Source organism: Pan paniscus, chromosome 6 (genome assembly GCF_029289425.2).
Source record: "Pan paniscus chromosome 6, NHGRI_mPanPan1-v2.0_pri, whole genome shotgun sequence".
Classification (NCBI taxonomy): domain Eukaryota; kingdom Metazoa; phylum Chordata; class Mammalia; order Primates; family Hominidae; genus Pan; species Pan paniscus.
Window position 1 is genome coordinate 58560166 of NC_073255.2, and position 17172 is coordinate 58577337.

At 36.7% G+C, this 17172-nt stretch overlaps 1 pseudogene; it reads right to left on the bottom strand.

The window, feature by feature from the left end:
• Positions 1-4714: 4714 nt before the first annotated feature.
• LOC112440626 (U1 spliceosomal RNA) lies at positions 4715-4866 on the bottom strand (annotated as a pseudogene).
• Positions 4867-17172: the final 12306 nt, after the last annotated feature.

Sequence of the window (17172 nt, forward strand, 5' to 3'; positions counted from 1 at the left end):
CTTTTTGGTAGAATGATGTATTTTCCTTTGGGTATATACCCAGTAATGGGATTGCTGGGTTGAATGGTAGTTCAGTTGTAAGTTCTTTGAGAAATCTCCAAACTACTTTCCGCAGTGGTTGAACTAATTTACATTCCCACCAGCAGTGTGTAAGTATTCCCTTTTCTCCACAGCCTCATCAGCACCTGCTGATTTTTGACGTTTTAGTAATAGCCATTCTGACTGGGTGAGGATGGTATCTCATGGTGCTTTTGATTTCAAAGAAGGCAAAAGTTTTGCTGAGAATTACCATGCATATGTCGCATACACATTTTAGTAAAATAGCAAGCACATATGCATACACATAATAGCCTATGGAGGCTGCTCAGACTACATCTAATACAAATTTTCAGTTTTGCTTCGATAAGGGTGAGATCACGAACCACCAAGTGATATCAGGAAAGAGCCCCTGCACTGCATCAAGCTGGGTCAGCACTCCTGCCCCGACTGCTCTCAGTTTGCGCCAGTGGCTCCCTGCTGGAGGTCCCTATTACTAATCAGAGGCATGAGCATTTGAAAGCACTTTCTCAATGTAGCTTTTAACAATGGATTTTTTTTATTGGCTTTATTTCCTACATATTTTGCAAAATGCTTGCTATATACTGTTTCCTCATTTTACGTGATGAAAGTAAGAGAATGATTTTCTTGTTTTCTCTAACCTCTGTATTTTGATTTTGTATTTAACTCTTCCTCATTTTCCCACCTTCATTCTCTGTCTTTATCAATGTTTTAATGCTGCAGTGGTGCGACGATTATTTAACATCACTTTTGTGGAATAATTTTGTGTTTGAAGTCATCAATATCAAGACATATCATTGTGACATCAATGGTCAGTCGAAGATTCCTAAGAACTTGACTACCCAACCTTGTGACAAATTTGACGACTTCTCCTTTTCAAATATTGCCTAATACTCATAAACATTTTGTTATTTTGTTTATATCAAAGGTGGACATAAAATAACAAGCATGTCTGCTATTTTCATTTACAGATTCTTTTCCTTGTAGATGAAAGAGATGGTTGGTTCCTCAGACTAGCATAAGGCTGTCTTCTGATCATTGGCAAATACTAAGCACCAACTTTTTATTACCCTGAGTCACCTTTGAACAGTATCTTGGCTATAATCATGAACTAGATGCTATTTCAACATAAAGCTAAAGTAAAAAACACTTATTTAAAAATCTATAGGTGATGTACTGCGGAGTGCATAATTGTTTAAAGCAGCATAGTAAAAAAGAGCTCTTTTATCTGCTAATGGGTAAAAAATGGGTTGGTGAAAGTTGCTCTAGCATCCCTGGAAACCAGTAGTTCTCAGTGCCAGAAACAATGCATTAACTTTTAACATAAACTATTTTGGAGTCCTTTGAGAACTCTAAGAACTGCTATATAGCCGTTGGAGTATATATATATATATATGGCAGTTCTTGGAGTTCTCAAAGAGAGAGAGAGAGAGTGTGTGTGTGTGTGTGTGTGTGTGTGTATGTGTATAGCAATTCTTTGAGAGCTCAAATATATATATAGAATATATATATATATATATAACAGTTGGAGTATATATATACTCACATAGAATATATATATTCTATATAGAGAGAATTACATTATCATACGTAAGCATAAGCACATATTATATATAATTACATAAGTTATAGACATATATACATATAATTATATATTCTCTAAAGTTACATATTATAATATATAAAACTTTCATTAGAATCATTACTATAACTTACCTGAACAAATATGACATGTATGACTGAAAATGGTTCACCTCCATGGCAAATGTGGCACACATGATGGACAGCAGGAGAATAGAACTCCACTGTCTCTCACCTGTGATCTATCCTGCCTCTTTGTAATCTTGACATTAACCTTAATTGCTAAATTGGGGGAAAAAAACAAATGGCACTTCAGGTTATCCTCTCTTTGGGAATCTTCCACCCAAAAAGGAGGCTTCAAATATCAATTGGCTGATATACTCTAATGGCTGCTATTTCCTAAGCAGATGCCGCTGAATTTCATATAATTACCCTGACTCTACTATCCATAATGATTTTTAAGCCACTGATTTTGAGCTATCCATTTTGATTTTGATGGAAGTGAGCTCATCTTGAAAGGGATGTTGACAAGCAATAGAATAGGAGAGCTCTTTTATCCACATATACTAAATAAATCACTGGAGTTGAACTTGAGCTGAACTCTAACGAATGTTCACCTGATTCTGAAATGAGCTATACTGAATCATGATGCCACAGAATCACAACTTCTACAAGAATCTTAGCTCTCTGACGTCAGTGTGTTGTCCCGCAGCTCTAGGCACCTGCTGAGGTAGGCTTGGGAAAGAGGACTAGTGCAGAATCATGGACCCATTTCACCCACTACATGAAGCCATCCCAATGAGAATAACATTCCTGAAAGGAACCCTCTTGGATGTATCTGAGCCAGGCACTGGAATGATGTTTTGAATAATTATGAAAATGTTATTTTGTTTTTTTTCTAAAAGAGTTGTTTCTAATCCTTTTTTGTATTTAAGGTAGTAAACATAAAATTTATATCTGCGTTTTCTATTCTCTTAGATATTAAATTCATTGGTGGCAGAAACCATACTATTTCAAAGAAAAAGTGCCCCCCAAGGCAAGGCTCTTGTGGCAGAGGAGTTGTTGGGCATGGTAGTTGGGTTCTTCCTGCGAGCCACGGTTGCATGCTGAAATTTGTAGACAAAACTCAAATGTCTGTCAAGCATGCTCATAATTATGTTTTAAGGTATAGTTCTGAGGTTTTCATATCACATTTTTAGGGCTGCCTATTAATCCTTCTGCTTCATAATGCTACTGAAACAGTTTGTATCTTATAATTTTAGTTTGAATAGTTAGACTTTAAAATTCTCTTTCTTTTAATTCTGCAACAAAAAAACCTTTTGCCATTGTGTAGAAAAATATAATCTAGTCAGGTGATAGCTGTATCAGTTTATAAATCTTAACAGAACACCCAGGAATACCATATTCAAAGAAGGGCCTCTGCATGTCTCCCTAGCATCACATTCTGTTTAAGTGAAACAATGGACAAAACTTCCTTTCAACTCCCTGCAACATTAGTCCTGGCCACTCTGGGCCATTTGGAAGAACCTTCTTTTCTCCCCACTGATTAGTGCCTATTAGGGTTTTCTAGACAAGAGCAACTTTGTTTATACTACTCAAAATGTTGCCTTCGTACAAATCTCCACCCCTTTACCCAAGTCCCCAGCCTGCCCATGTGGCTTCACACAGAGGGCTGTCTCACCCTGCCCTGCTCTTCCCCACACCCACCTGGCTGCAAGAAAGACATGGCCTCTCCCTCAACTCCCTTTCCGAGTTCAGGCAGCTGAGTCCTTACGCTGTCCTGGTGCCTCCTCAGTGCTTTCTAAGAGCACAACTCGAAGACCCATCAAACTCATCAACGTCAGGGCATTCCGGACAAAAAGATAAAACCTGTTGCAGGTTTTTTCATTCTGGGTATTACAGTCTTATATAAAATTCAAGGTTAATGTTTGAAAATTTGTTTGAACCAAAACAAAAATAGAAAATTTAAAAAATAATTTTTAAATAGATATTCAGTTGTACTATTTTTTCAGCTTTAAGAACCCAAGTATGGGCCCAGTGAAAAGTAATTAACATAAGTTTGAGAGGAGTTTTAGGGAAAAACATCCCCCCTGCATTTAGGGAACATGTGCACTGACTGGGTATTTGGTTATACTGAGGAATTATTGTTATATTTTTAGGAATGATAATGATATAACAGCAATGCTCATCAAAAAGGATCTATCTTTCAGGTACACATAATGTAATGCCTACAGAAAACTAGAATTACGTGTGCAGAGTTGTAGAGTTCGCTGCAAAATAATCAAAGAATGGGACTAGGACCAGGACTTAGACAAAACCAAACAGAACAATATTGGTTAAATTTTTCTAAATGTAAATAGATTTTTAAAATTTCAAAATTTCTCTTAAATATGACCAGCCAAAGAGAGTATTAGAAGGAAAAATTATAGGCTTATTTCATGGATGAACTAAAACTTTTGTAATCTAATTGATTAAATATAATCTAATAGCAAACATTATTAATCAATGTGTAAAAAGCTTAATATGTCATCCATTATCTCTATTTTATGATTCTAGGTTTCTATTTGTTTCTAGGCATAAAATCCTCCCACCCCTTCTTCTATGTGATGATTTGACCTGAAGTTAACTTTCTAACTCTGCTCCCCGGTAAATTGATATAGTGGTATGTCAGATATGCAGCTAGGCCACATGACTCCTAGTCAATATCACCCTTGAGCAGTAGATTGAACCTAGACAGGGAGAACCATGATGGCAGCTGTGTCCCTGGGCCTCCCTGAGGGCAGTGACTCTTGGAACTGGCTGATCCCTTCTGGGAACACTGGTAATTATACCTATGGACCTATAAGCCTGTGCACAAGAGCTACTGGCACTTTGGGGAATGAAAGTTTTAGTCAAGGTGACTCCCACATCTCTTTTCCCCATCTGAATCCCATTTTCTTGGCCCTAAACTATACTGCTCTGTGTACTGTGCAAGGTCTACTCATAACAACTATGGCTTCTATTTTATTTGACTTAAGAAAACAGATCACGTTGGACTTATAAATTATATGTGTGCATTTTTTTTTTTTTTTTTTGCGAATGCAGTGCCTCACTACCACAAATTATGCAGTCAAGTTTCCCATATTTGGGGACATCGCAGGGGTCAGCATGTCCAGAGTGCAATGGATAAGCCTTGCCCTGGGAAAACCACCTTCCTGATCATGGTTATCTCCCCTGCCAGGTAAGTATGCTTCACCATTTTCTTAATTTAGGAAAAATATTGTTCTACCATGATGTTTATTCTTGAACATTTTAAGTAAATTTTGTAAAATATCTTATATTGTACCTTTGAATGAATGAATTTCCAAAATAGTTCTTTTATTTCATAAATCAGATAAAAAATCTTTGAACTAATTTTGAAATTAACTGAGCTTATTTTCTGTTTGAAGCAACTGATGACACTAATTTACACCTGGCAGCATTTAACTATTAGTGAAAGTTTTCTCTTACAACAGAATGAAGATAACACCGAAAGTGACAATGTCAAGTCAGACCCATAGGACTCAGAGATTTTACTCAATAGCAACATTTACTAATTCAAGGGAAAAGATAACTGTAAGACACAGGTGAAGCTCTGTGACCCACTCAGGTCCTCACTTTGCTTCTTGACTGTGTGCCAGAAATAAGAGTCTCTCTGTGAGCTCTTGCCCTCAGCCTTTAACTGCTTGCCGATGGTCACCAGTTGCTGGTGGTGAGTTCCCTGCTGATGTCCTGTTTCTTTGTTAAGCATAGGAGATGACTTCAGGGTCATGAAAAATCTTTGTAGAAGGGATGAGTGCATTTAGGGAAATTGTGACCAGCTACTGACATCCACGAGTCTGGTTGCTCAAGGTGCTATCTGAGACTGAACAGATTTTTCCTCTTTCAGGAGTTCCCTGAAACTCCTCAAACTTACTCTCTACCTGTACAAAAACTCTGTACTTCTTCTTTCTGTTAAGGTAGATTTGTGAGATCTTGCCCCGTCCCACCATCTTCTTGCTTTGGCCAAATTGAATAAATCTTTTTTTCCAAGCACCTGTATGTCAGTGTGTTTGCATCAGCTGTACATTGGCTACACAAGCTTGAACTTGGGGTTTTACAACAACACCTGGATAGATTCTCCTGAGGACATTGAGTTTACAAATGCGTACCCTCTTTCCTGCAGCCCTCAGGGCTTGCAGAAGCAGCCCATTCTTCCCTGGTGAAAGCTAGGACTGCCTTCAAGCTGGAGGTCGTGGCTGCAGAGGCCTCTATCCCACAAAGCATTAGGTGTGCTCCTGGAGAATGGCCCACTTCTTCCCAAAGCTGACAGGACCATAGCTAGAAGTAACACCCAGCATCAGCCGACGCAGAGAATGACGAACTTGAAATTGACTGTACGTCAAAGGGGAAATTTACTGCTAGAGTGGACTTTAGAAGAGATGGCCACGATAGATTCATGTGGAAATGCTCCAGTTCCCTTGGAAAATGTTAGAAGAAATGCTGACAATTGAGAAATATGGGAATTCTGGAATGGGCATATTGCATAAGACCAGAAAACTCACCTAAATTTTGTGTTGTCTGGGAATGCCCAAAGGACACATTATTCACCAAGGCCATTCAGAATGCTTTGGAGAGGCAGGCATCGGAATTACTAACAAATTCGGTCATAACTGTCCTCTGCATGCCACAGCTGATAGTAAAAAAGGGAGTTACAGTTTTGGGTTCAAATATACATAAAGACGCCCCAAAGTATTAGAGGCTAGGTGCAGCTCTTAACTGCTGGAATCCAGATACGTGTATATATATACGTATATACACGTATATATACATGTGTGTATATATATATATTTATTTCTGTTGAGTGTTTTGGGTTCCTTGCACACTGGATATTAGTCCCTTGTCAGATGAATAGTTTGCAAATATTTTCTCCCATTCATGTTGTCTCTTCACTCTGTTAATTATTTCCTTTGCTGTGCAGAAGCTTTTTCATTTAATATAGTCTTAGCCAGGTGCGGTGGCTCATGCCTCTAATCCCAGCACTTTGGGAGGCTGAGATGGGTGGATCACCTGAGGTCAGGAGTTCAAGACCAGCCTGAGCAACAAGGTGAAACCCCATCTCTACTAAAAATACAAAAATTAGCCTGCATGTTGACAGGCACCTGTAATCCCAGCTACTTGGGAGGCTGAGACGGGAGAATTGCTTGAACCTGGGAGGCAGAGGTTGCAGTGAGCCAAGATCACGCCATTGCTCTCCAGCCTGGGTGATGGAGTGAGACTCCTTCTCAAAAAAAACAAATATATATATACACACATATATATGTGTGTGTGTGTGTGTGTGTGTGTGTATAGTCCCATTTGTGCATTATAGATCAAGAAATTGTTTCTAGACACAGAAACATGGAGAAATCTTAGGAAAAAAATAGAGCTGAGTGAAAAAAGTTGGGAATAGAATAGACAAAGGTCAATACTACTTACATAAATTTGGAATACATGTAAAAAGCAGTGCATGTTTTATTGGAAAGGCTGAAATGAAATAGTAACCTCAAACACCTTAGGAGGTTTGCATGGTGAAGCAAAGGGATGCAGCTGAGAGAACAGAGGAAAAGGGAAAATGCAAATTAAGGAAATGGAGAGAAGTTCTTCATAGACAAGTGATGGGTGCTGCCTCTTCAGACTGAACGATGTGATCATTGATCCCATGTTTTAAGACAGAAACAAAACACAATTTAACTAAGTGGTGTGGTGAGGAGCTACTCGAGCTCATTAGCTAGCTTGAAATTCATAGTAAAATTCATGATGATATATCATTCCACATCTGCCCAATTAGGGGAGAGGAAATAGTCTGACATTATCAAGTGGTGGTGAATATGTGGTAAACTGGCACTCACATACTCTGTTTTTAGTAAACGTAAATTTTATTTAATGGATACCTTTAATTTATTTTAACTTAATAAGAAATTTCATTTTGAAAACAGTTTTGAGTAGAACAATTTTCTAGTTTCACCAACAAAATGAACATGTGTTTTCAATAAATATTTTCAGAAATATGCATAATCTTAGTCATTTTAACATTCATTTTTACTCTCAAAATCTTCCCAATGGGAAGATAAACTATGTCGTCAATTTCGCCTTGAGTTCTTAGGAAGGCATATGTGAGTTATTCGTCTCGGGTTTTTTTTTGTTTTCTTTTTTGTTTTTTGTGGGGTTTTTTGGTGGTTATCAAGGCATGAAGGCAAACTAAGAACACGTAGGAAAAAGTTGCAAAGGAGTTTGCAATTTACCTCGTGTATTAGTCAAGCTTCTTCAGAGATTGGCTCACCTCATGAAGGCTGAAAAATCCAGAGGTATACAGTAGCAAGCTGGAGACTCAAGAAAGCTAGTGGTGTAGTTCCAGTCTGAGTCCAAAAGCCTGAGAGATAAAAAGAGCTAAAGGTGTAAATTCAGTCTGAGGGCAAGAGAAGACTGATGTCTCAGCTCAGCATTCAGGCAGGCAAAGTTCTCTGTTATCCAGGCTTTTGTTCTAATCAAGCCTTCAATTGATTGGATGAGGCCCACACACTTTAGCTGCTGTGTCAAATTTATCTACTGATTCAAATGTTAATTTCATCCAGAAACACCCTCTGAGACACATTCTATGTTTGACCAAATATCTGGGCACCCTGTGGACCAGTCAAGATGCCACATAAAATTAACCATTACAACATCAAGTATTTGAAAGTGTACATATTTTATGACACAGAAAGCCTACTACTGGATTTATAACCTAGAATAACTCTCCCATATGTGCACCAAACAATTCAACTCCTCATCAACAGAAGAACAGATAACAACATTGAGATATTAACATACAATGGAATATTGTAGGCAGTGGAAATGAATACGTAGATGACCTCAACCAGCATGGTTGAATCTCAAGTACTAAATACTGGGAGAGAAGTCACAATACAAGACATACAGAGTGTTTCCAAATTAAAAAAACATATATAAAAACAGGAGAAATTTTCCACACAAAGAGAGAAAGGGAATAATAATATAAAGAGATTTATTAGCAAAGCCAGTTCAGGAACAAGATCACCATGGTGAGAAAGGGACAAAGATGGCAGGAGTCAGGACAGGCTTAGGACCATGTGTAGAGCAGAGGCATGAGATGTTTTTCAGCCTGAGGGACAGGAACATGATGTTCTTTTATTATTCTTTAAAATATGCATCTGTTTTATGAGCCCTTATGAGCCTGTGCTACGTTATATAAAACTTTTACAAAATGGAATTTGGAATACCATGTTAGATTATTTGTGGGGCTTTTTAAGAATCAAAACTTGTTAAAATCTTCATGTAATACTGTTCTGCTTATCTTTAAGGAATTTTATATCTAAGTGCCACTACAAGCAGGCTATTTACTAACAAGAACAAAATTAAGGCTCAGTGTGGGCAGTGTCTGTTACTCAGTTCCATGATGAAAATCCCCAGGTAACTCTGATCCTGGCCTCTAATCTGCAGGAGAAAAAAACTAGAATGGTGAGATTTTCAGTACTGCTTCCTCCAATGCAAACACCACGCACTGAAATTACATTTCTCTTCCCATTCTAACTACTTTAACATATGGTCTCTTTCCACCTCTATGATGTTAAAACATGAAATCTCACACAGAAGAATGGGAATGGACCCTACATAACATTCATCTAAGAGGCTAGAACAAGCTGTGGCCCACCAGTGACAAAATGGCAAAGATGCCTTGTTGTCGAAGAGAGAAAGAAGTCCTTTCACTTTGCCAATATTCTCAACTTCGCATAAACTATGTCTTAGCACAAGGACTTTCTTAGTTATTTTAAGCGCCATTATTAGAGATTTATTAGGCATGGTGGGAGTGGTATCGATTAAAATGGAAACACATGTTTAGAAATGTAGACCTTTTTAAAACCAGAGGTCTTTTGAAAGACATGGAATAATATGTTATAATACACAAAAGTAAAACTGTTATATTCTGTATTTCCTATATTTTATTATACATTCTCTAGAATCTGTTGCAATAGAAATATATTGGCTAACCCTCTAGAATATATTTTATAAAAGCCATTTTAGGAAGATAAACACATCTGAGGCCACAGGATACATTTTAGAAATTCTAAGTAAGTGTAAATATAAAAGTCCATTATGGGCTTATCACCTGAACATTTAATCAAGAGAAAGAACAACTGCGTGTTTACTTGGGAGTTCTAAATTATGTCCACTGATGTTTTGGCCCTTTTCCCATTGAGAGGCAGGGTCTAGGTTACTGGACCAATAGAACAAGGAAGTGACATTGATGTTTTCCAGTCCTGGCCCTGAAGACCTGGCAGCTTCCACTTTCACTCTAGGTATGCTTCTTTGACTCCCAGCCATCTTGCTAAGGGCAGTCCCATGTGCCTGGGAAGAGACCAGACCAGGATCCAGAGCTGTGTCTTTCCGGCTCCACATGTGCCTTTACTTCCTAGTCCTACTCTTTCTTCTGAGCTACAGTTCCTCTACTTGAATCAAAACTCAAAATGGCTAAAATTGGACTCATTAACTTGTTTTATTCTTTCCCTTGTAGGATCTAACATTGTGATCAACACCATCATCCAGCCCATCATTCAAATCTGAAACTTTGGAGAAGTAGTCAACAACTTCTCATTCAGTTTCACCATCCAATCAGTCATGGAATCCTGATGATCTTTAACTTCCTCCACATGGCCCAAATATCTCCTTTCCTCTCTCTTCCAATTTTGTCTTTATTCTCATTGTTCTGTAATTATACAATTTTCCTACTGATTTCTAGAATGAAAAACTGCTGGATTCATTTCCATTATTAACATTCTTCCACATTTGTGTGTGTTTCGGGATAACAACCAAGTCTTCTCAGAACAGCACTATAAAGCAGTATAATGTCAAAGGGATCTGAGATCAAAGCTTCGTTCTAGATAACAGACGAAATTAGATCTTGGCACTGTTAACACAAACGGAGGCTGATGAAAGAGAAATAATCTGAGGAGGGTATAAGATTGCAAAGAAGGAAAAACAATGCTAAAACGTTAAAGTATAAATAGCAGTACTAATAAAGCCTACGAGGTGGTGGCCTAGCTCCAGATGGTCTTTTGTTTAGCAGAATACTTTGATGGACCAGTTCTTTGAGGGAAATTATATCGCAGAGCCTAATCAAAAGATGAATAAAGTATTACTTTCCAGAAGCCAAGTTTTGAATAGCTGGCCTTTGAGGGTGAGTGGTAAGCAGAGTAGAGAGGTTAAATGGTGAGGTGAATGCCAGGTGTGATCCTGGGAGATGATTCATGGACTCATCCTGCAGAACCTCGAGAACACAGCCCTGTGAATGTCCAGTAAAAGGTACATGGGGGCACCTGGATCTGGCAATATGATTTTTCCCTACACAGATTGACTTAGACTCTAAGAAGTATGTTGCAGTACCATTCAAGCAATAGTTTTAGCTCTTTCATTTATCAACCCCCAAAATAATTATTGGGCAGCTAAAGTGTGTGCAGTTCTGGGCTGGAAGCTTTGAGAAATGCCCAAAACAATACGTTCATGGAATTTGTGGACTTGCTGACCAGGAGTTCTCTATAACTTTTGTTAAAACCAACAATCTACGTTTCTACGTATTTTCAGCCATTCCCATATTTGATTAACAATAGATATTATTCCTAGATGGTCATGAGTTAGGTGTCACATGGAAGAAAAATGGATTTCCATGAATATGAGTGTATTTCATTAATAAAAAATATTAATTAATGATAATATTAAAGTGACAAATATAATTTTACTACATAAATTGCCTGTATATACAAGTAAAATACATGCATTAATACTTTTCAGTATATTGTTTGAAATATTCTTCTTTTGCACAAATGTTTTAATCAATTTGGTTAATTTGAAAAGTCTCGAAATATCAAGGAATGGACAATTTAGTTGAAAATACCTTTAGAAATTCATAAAAACCAGCAAGACGCTTTTGCCTAGTGTGCCAGATTTTTCCAGTGCTGAATTTTAAAAGGTTGTTAAGGTTGCTGTTAGATGAAGTTTCCTCACACTATCTAAAAATAGATTATCTACATTGCCTCTTCAAGTTCCGAACATATTATTTTCCCCCGAGAACTTAGAGGACAATCAAATTCAAATAAAAATTTAAAAAGCACATCAAAAATCATCTTGTTCACTGATTCTCTTTGTTCTGAATAAAGGACATTCTTATCTACTACTTTGGTAGGGATTTTGAGAATAGCCTCTGAAACACTTCTTTTCAGAGAGAAATACACACACACACACACACATACACACATACACACCCCAGTATACTCACCTGCCTTTTTGCAATATATCTTGTGTTTTGCTTATCCATAGAGCTTTTCATTTTAGCATCTCTGAAATACAGATAAGACACACAGTCAAGGGTGCCCGGCAATCACTCTTGGCAGGGGCGCATTTTCCATATATGCTTAAAACTTCTGAGACCCATGACCCAGGCTGTCCTCTTCCACGCTGTACTTCTAGGTAGGAACTGAGAAAGCTATGTGGAGAATAAGCAGGGCCAGCCCGGAAGGGCAGGCTGTCCTGTGCAAGAAGCCTGGCCTATGGGGAGCACTGCTTTGCATGGACCTCACCACACTCTGGGACTCAGCCACAGAGGGGCAGTATACCTGTTTTTCCCTCTAATACATACAACACAGCCTATTGGAGCATTTCTGTACTAGCCCCAAATGTCAAAAAACATCCTTTAATCTCTTTAATCTCTGAGCTTAAATTTTGGTTTTACTTTAACTCTGTGATCTTGGCAAGTTACATAACCTTTTAGTCCAAATGATTGCTTATCTGTAGAATGGCAGTAGTCATCCACTGTATGGATTTTTGTAAGATTTTTGGTACAATGCAGATTAAAATTTTTGCATAGTGACTGGACCATAGTAGGGGATAATATAAGCCAACTACTGTTATCATTTTTGTTGTTAGTTACCACCATAAAATATATTTTTAATAATTTCAAAAATTATATTGAACATTGTCTTTGATAACATCTGCTTTCAACACTTATGATATGTCTTCAAACTCACTAATCAAAAAAGATTTAACATTCCAGAAGTCCATCGGCCGGATATATAAGTCTCTAAAATATACTTAAAATAATCTCCCCTCTAATGAGCCAAGTAAGAGTATTAGGAGTATTGTGATAAAGAATTGGCAAAAAGATTGATATCAAAGTGGAAGTTTTTATTTGACTGCTCAAATACAATGAACAAATACTTTATTTCTTTGATGTAATATGAAAAGTGGCCAGAGCCCTTTGAGGACAATGAAGAACAATGACCTCACCGATGTACATGCAGCCTATTCTCCAGTAACTAGACAAATCATCCATTTTTGTTTACTTTGCCTCATATTTTCTGCTTTGACATCAGAACTTGTTCCATGTCCAAGTTTCCAGATTTTTTTTCAAACTTTCAAAACTGAACGTTCAATATGTTTCTCCTGCGGTCTGTCCTAGCTGTCATAGAGCACTTTACTCATCACATCAGCTGAAGAAGATCACACCATTGATGAAAGCAATCATACAGCCAACATTGTGCCATAGAAATATTAATCTGACTTCTGCTTATTAGATATGCCAGAGGGCAGAAATAATGGAAACAAGTATATAAATTGGAATGCTATTTCAATAGTTTAGCTAATATATATTGGACTTGCTACCATAATGAATATGATTGTTGAGAGATGGGCACAGGTATAAGAACTGATCTCAGGAATAATAACTGATATTAATTGATTTGATGATGGAAAAGTATAAAATCTAGTAGTGAAGTTTGGAAAATGATACAGTTAATATAAAACATAATTTAAAATTGGGAACAGGTTTAATAGGTCTGGAACATTCTGGATTTATGATCAAGTTAGCATAGAAACGAATAGGAAGTGATTAATATTGAGACTAGTGCTTGAAAGAGAGAACAAATATGTAAGTTACTGGTAAAGAATTTTCCACATAGAGAGTGGTTCAGAAAAAGTAGCACAGCATCAAAGAAAAAAGGTTGAAAACATACTTTCTAAGAAGTCTGGTGAAGGAGCTAAGAGGAATACTCAAAAAGTGACAGAAACCTGGCTGTCCCATGTCCCACGTCATGTAAATCAAAGAAAGGGCAGAGTTCAAAAGAAATATTCTGGCATTGGAGACTGTCATATAATGAAGATACAATGCAGTAAACTGAGGAATGGGAAAAGCCACTGGATGTATCTAATATGTTTACTACGGGTTTTCAAGAGAACAGTTTTTGTAGCCAGGATCGAGCAAAAGCCTGGTTGAAAGGACAAAAGGTGTAAAACTGGAGAAGGAGGTGGAAGATTAAAAGAATTTGAAAGAGTTACAAAAATGCCACCCTAAAATATGATGCTTTGCTCTGCTGATTACTTGGAACTGAGGGCACTTTGGAAACAGCAAACACAGGCAGTGCAGGCAGAGGCTTTCTCTGGGCTCTGCTCATCTATCCAAAGAAGGGTCCTCCCAAAGGAACTCAACTGTCATGAATACCCTCCCTCGGCATTCGACCAGGAAAGATTAAAGGATCACTGGAGAGAACATTAGAATTTCACCCCATGCCCATTCAATCATTTATTCCCCCTAAAGCTGCAGAGACTTTGAATCTGCATAACAGGACAATCTTTGTGCCCCATACCTTTCCTCCCTTCACCCTTCCATAACTTGTGTCACCACCACCCCCCAAGAACCCCACAATTCTATGCCTCTCAGCTCAGGATGCTATATAAGCTTCAATCATCTGACCATTCTTTGAGTCTCATATATTATGGGATTCTCATGTGTACATAATTAAAATATTTTCCGTATTAATCTGTCCCATGGCAATTTAATTTTAGTCCAGTCAAAGAACTTAGGAAGGTAGAAGGAAGCCGTTTTTTACTCCCATGCATACCTCCATAATAGTAAAAGTAATATATATTATAGAGCAAAATACAGTAGAAAGAAATCTTCATAAAGAATAAAGGCCAGAATAAGAGCGAAAGTCATGTTTTACAAAAGGAAATACATGATAAAGTAAGATCTACAGAGGTTGGAGAGAATGTTGTTTAGTAAATACATTGTAGGTAACTTCTCAAAATAAAATCCTCAGATAAAAATGTAAAAATTAAATAATCAAATAGACAATTTTTATCATTTAAATTAAATACAATTATTGATATAGTTACATTTAAACCCGTCATCTTATTATATATTTATTTTCTATTTTTTCATTTTACTTCCATTGTCCCACATGTTCTGGGTTTTTAATTTTCTATTTTCTTCCTTCTTTTGATTAATTAATTACTTTTTGTAATTCAGTTAAAATGTGTTGGCTTATTAGCTTCAACTCTTCACCATTTTAGCATTTGCTGTAGTATCTAGAGCATACATCTTTAACTTATCAGAGTCTACCACAGTCTTTCATGTTATATCCCAACAATTCCTATAGTATAAGAAACTTACAATTATGTACTTCCCATTTTTTAATCTACATTCTTTGTGCTATTTTTTCATGTATTATACTTTTACCCAACATACACACAATATATACACTTATATCTATATATATTTGTACATACATATACATTTACATGTGCTATAAACGTTACAATATATTGTTATTAATTATACTTACATTCAATTTTATCTTAAAAATTTTAAATATGGCAAATTGTGTATATTTGCTCAGGTAGTTCATATTTCCAGTGTTTTGCATTGTTTTTTCTGTATTCTTATTTCAATTTTATACATTTTCCTTCTCTCTACAAGATTTTCTTTCATACTTCAGATATGCAAGTCCGTTTGTGACTAAGTCTTTCAATCACTTTGGCTAAAAAAGTACGTATTTCACTTTTAGTTTGGAAAGACATTTTTGCTAAGTATAAAACTTGAGGTTTATGGATTTTTTTTTCCTTTCAGTACATTAAAAATGCTTTTCTATTGTTTTCTCTCTTGTATTTTTAACAGTGAGAAATCAGGCATTATCTTTTATCATTACTCCATACATAGCAATAGCAGGTTTTATTTTTTCTGATAACATTTAATACTGTTTCTTTATCCCTGGTTTTGAGCTATTTGATTGTGATTTAAGTTGCTGTTATTTTCTTCATATTGCTTTTTCTTTGAGTTTATTCAGTGTCTGTGATCTGTGGATTTATAATTTTCATCAAATTTAGAAAATTGTCAGTAATCTTTTAGAAATATTTTATGTATCAATTTTTTCCTTCATTTGGGGGGGCCCTCTTGATACAAATTGATCAAGTAATTACACTGCTTAATTTCTCACAGCCCTCTGTTGCCCTCTTTTTTATTTTTATTTTTATTTTTAACTTTCAGTTGAATTGTTTTGTTCTCCTTGTGTGTCATTTTGGATAGGTTCTATTGCTATATTTTTAACTTGATTAATTTTCTGCAATGTCTAATCTACTGTTAATACCAGAAGTGCATTATATTTTTAAAAATCTCAGACGTGATAATTTTCTTCTCTTTGTCTTCATTTGGGTCTTCTTATATGTCAGATAGTTCCACTTATCATTTTCAATATTTGCAACACAGTTATTTTAACTGTATTAACATCCTTCTGTGTTAATTTTAAAACCTATCCCAGTTTTCAGTCGTATTGATTAATTTTCATTATTCTTATGAATAATAATTTTACTTTTTTGTATATCTGTTAACTTTTAGTTGAAAACAAGTTATGGTGAGGTTTACATTTCTATATGCTACATACATTTGCATTCAAATAATTTTTCCTATGGTTTGTAGTGGGATAAAGATACATTGCTTGAGAGCAGTTTGATTCTTTCAGGTTTTACTTTTATGACTCGTTAGATAAGTCCAGGATAGTTCTTGGCCAAGGGCTGGTCAAGTCCCATTTCTGGAGCAAGGCTTCCTGCATGCTATACCGCAGGCTCCATGACTGATGAAGTTTCCACCTGGCTGAAGAACGGTCACCTCTCAGATTTGGGGGCAGTTCTTTCTCTAGCCTCAGGTAGTCTTCTCACAAGCATGTGCTTATCAGAACTTTGCTAAATAATCACAAGTACCCTCTTTAGTTCTCTGGTGTTCTGTCCTTGAGCAGTTTGTTCTTCTCTGACACTGTGCCCAGCAAACCCGAACTGCATGGTTTTCCTACCCTCTCAGCTCTAACTCCTCAACCTCAGGAGTCCACCAAGCTATGCATGGGCTCCCCAATGGTAATTTTAATTTTATGGGTCAACTCAACTAGACTATAGTGCCCAGTTGTTGGGTCAAAATCTAGTGTAGATATTCTTGTGAAAATATTCTGTAGATGTGATTAACATTTACAAAAACTTGACTTCAAGCAAGGGAGATTACTGTTGATAATGTCGGTGGGCATCATCCAATCAGATGAAGGACTGAAGATGAAAACTAAAGTTTTCAAAGAAGGAATTCTGCCTCAAGGCTGTAATGTAAGAAATCCCTCCTGAGCTTCTGGCTTACTAGCCTGTCCTACAGATTTCAGACTTGCCAGCAGTCCT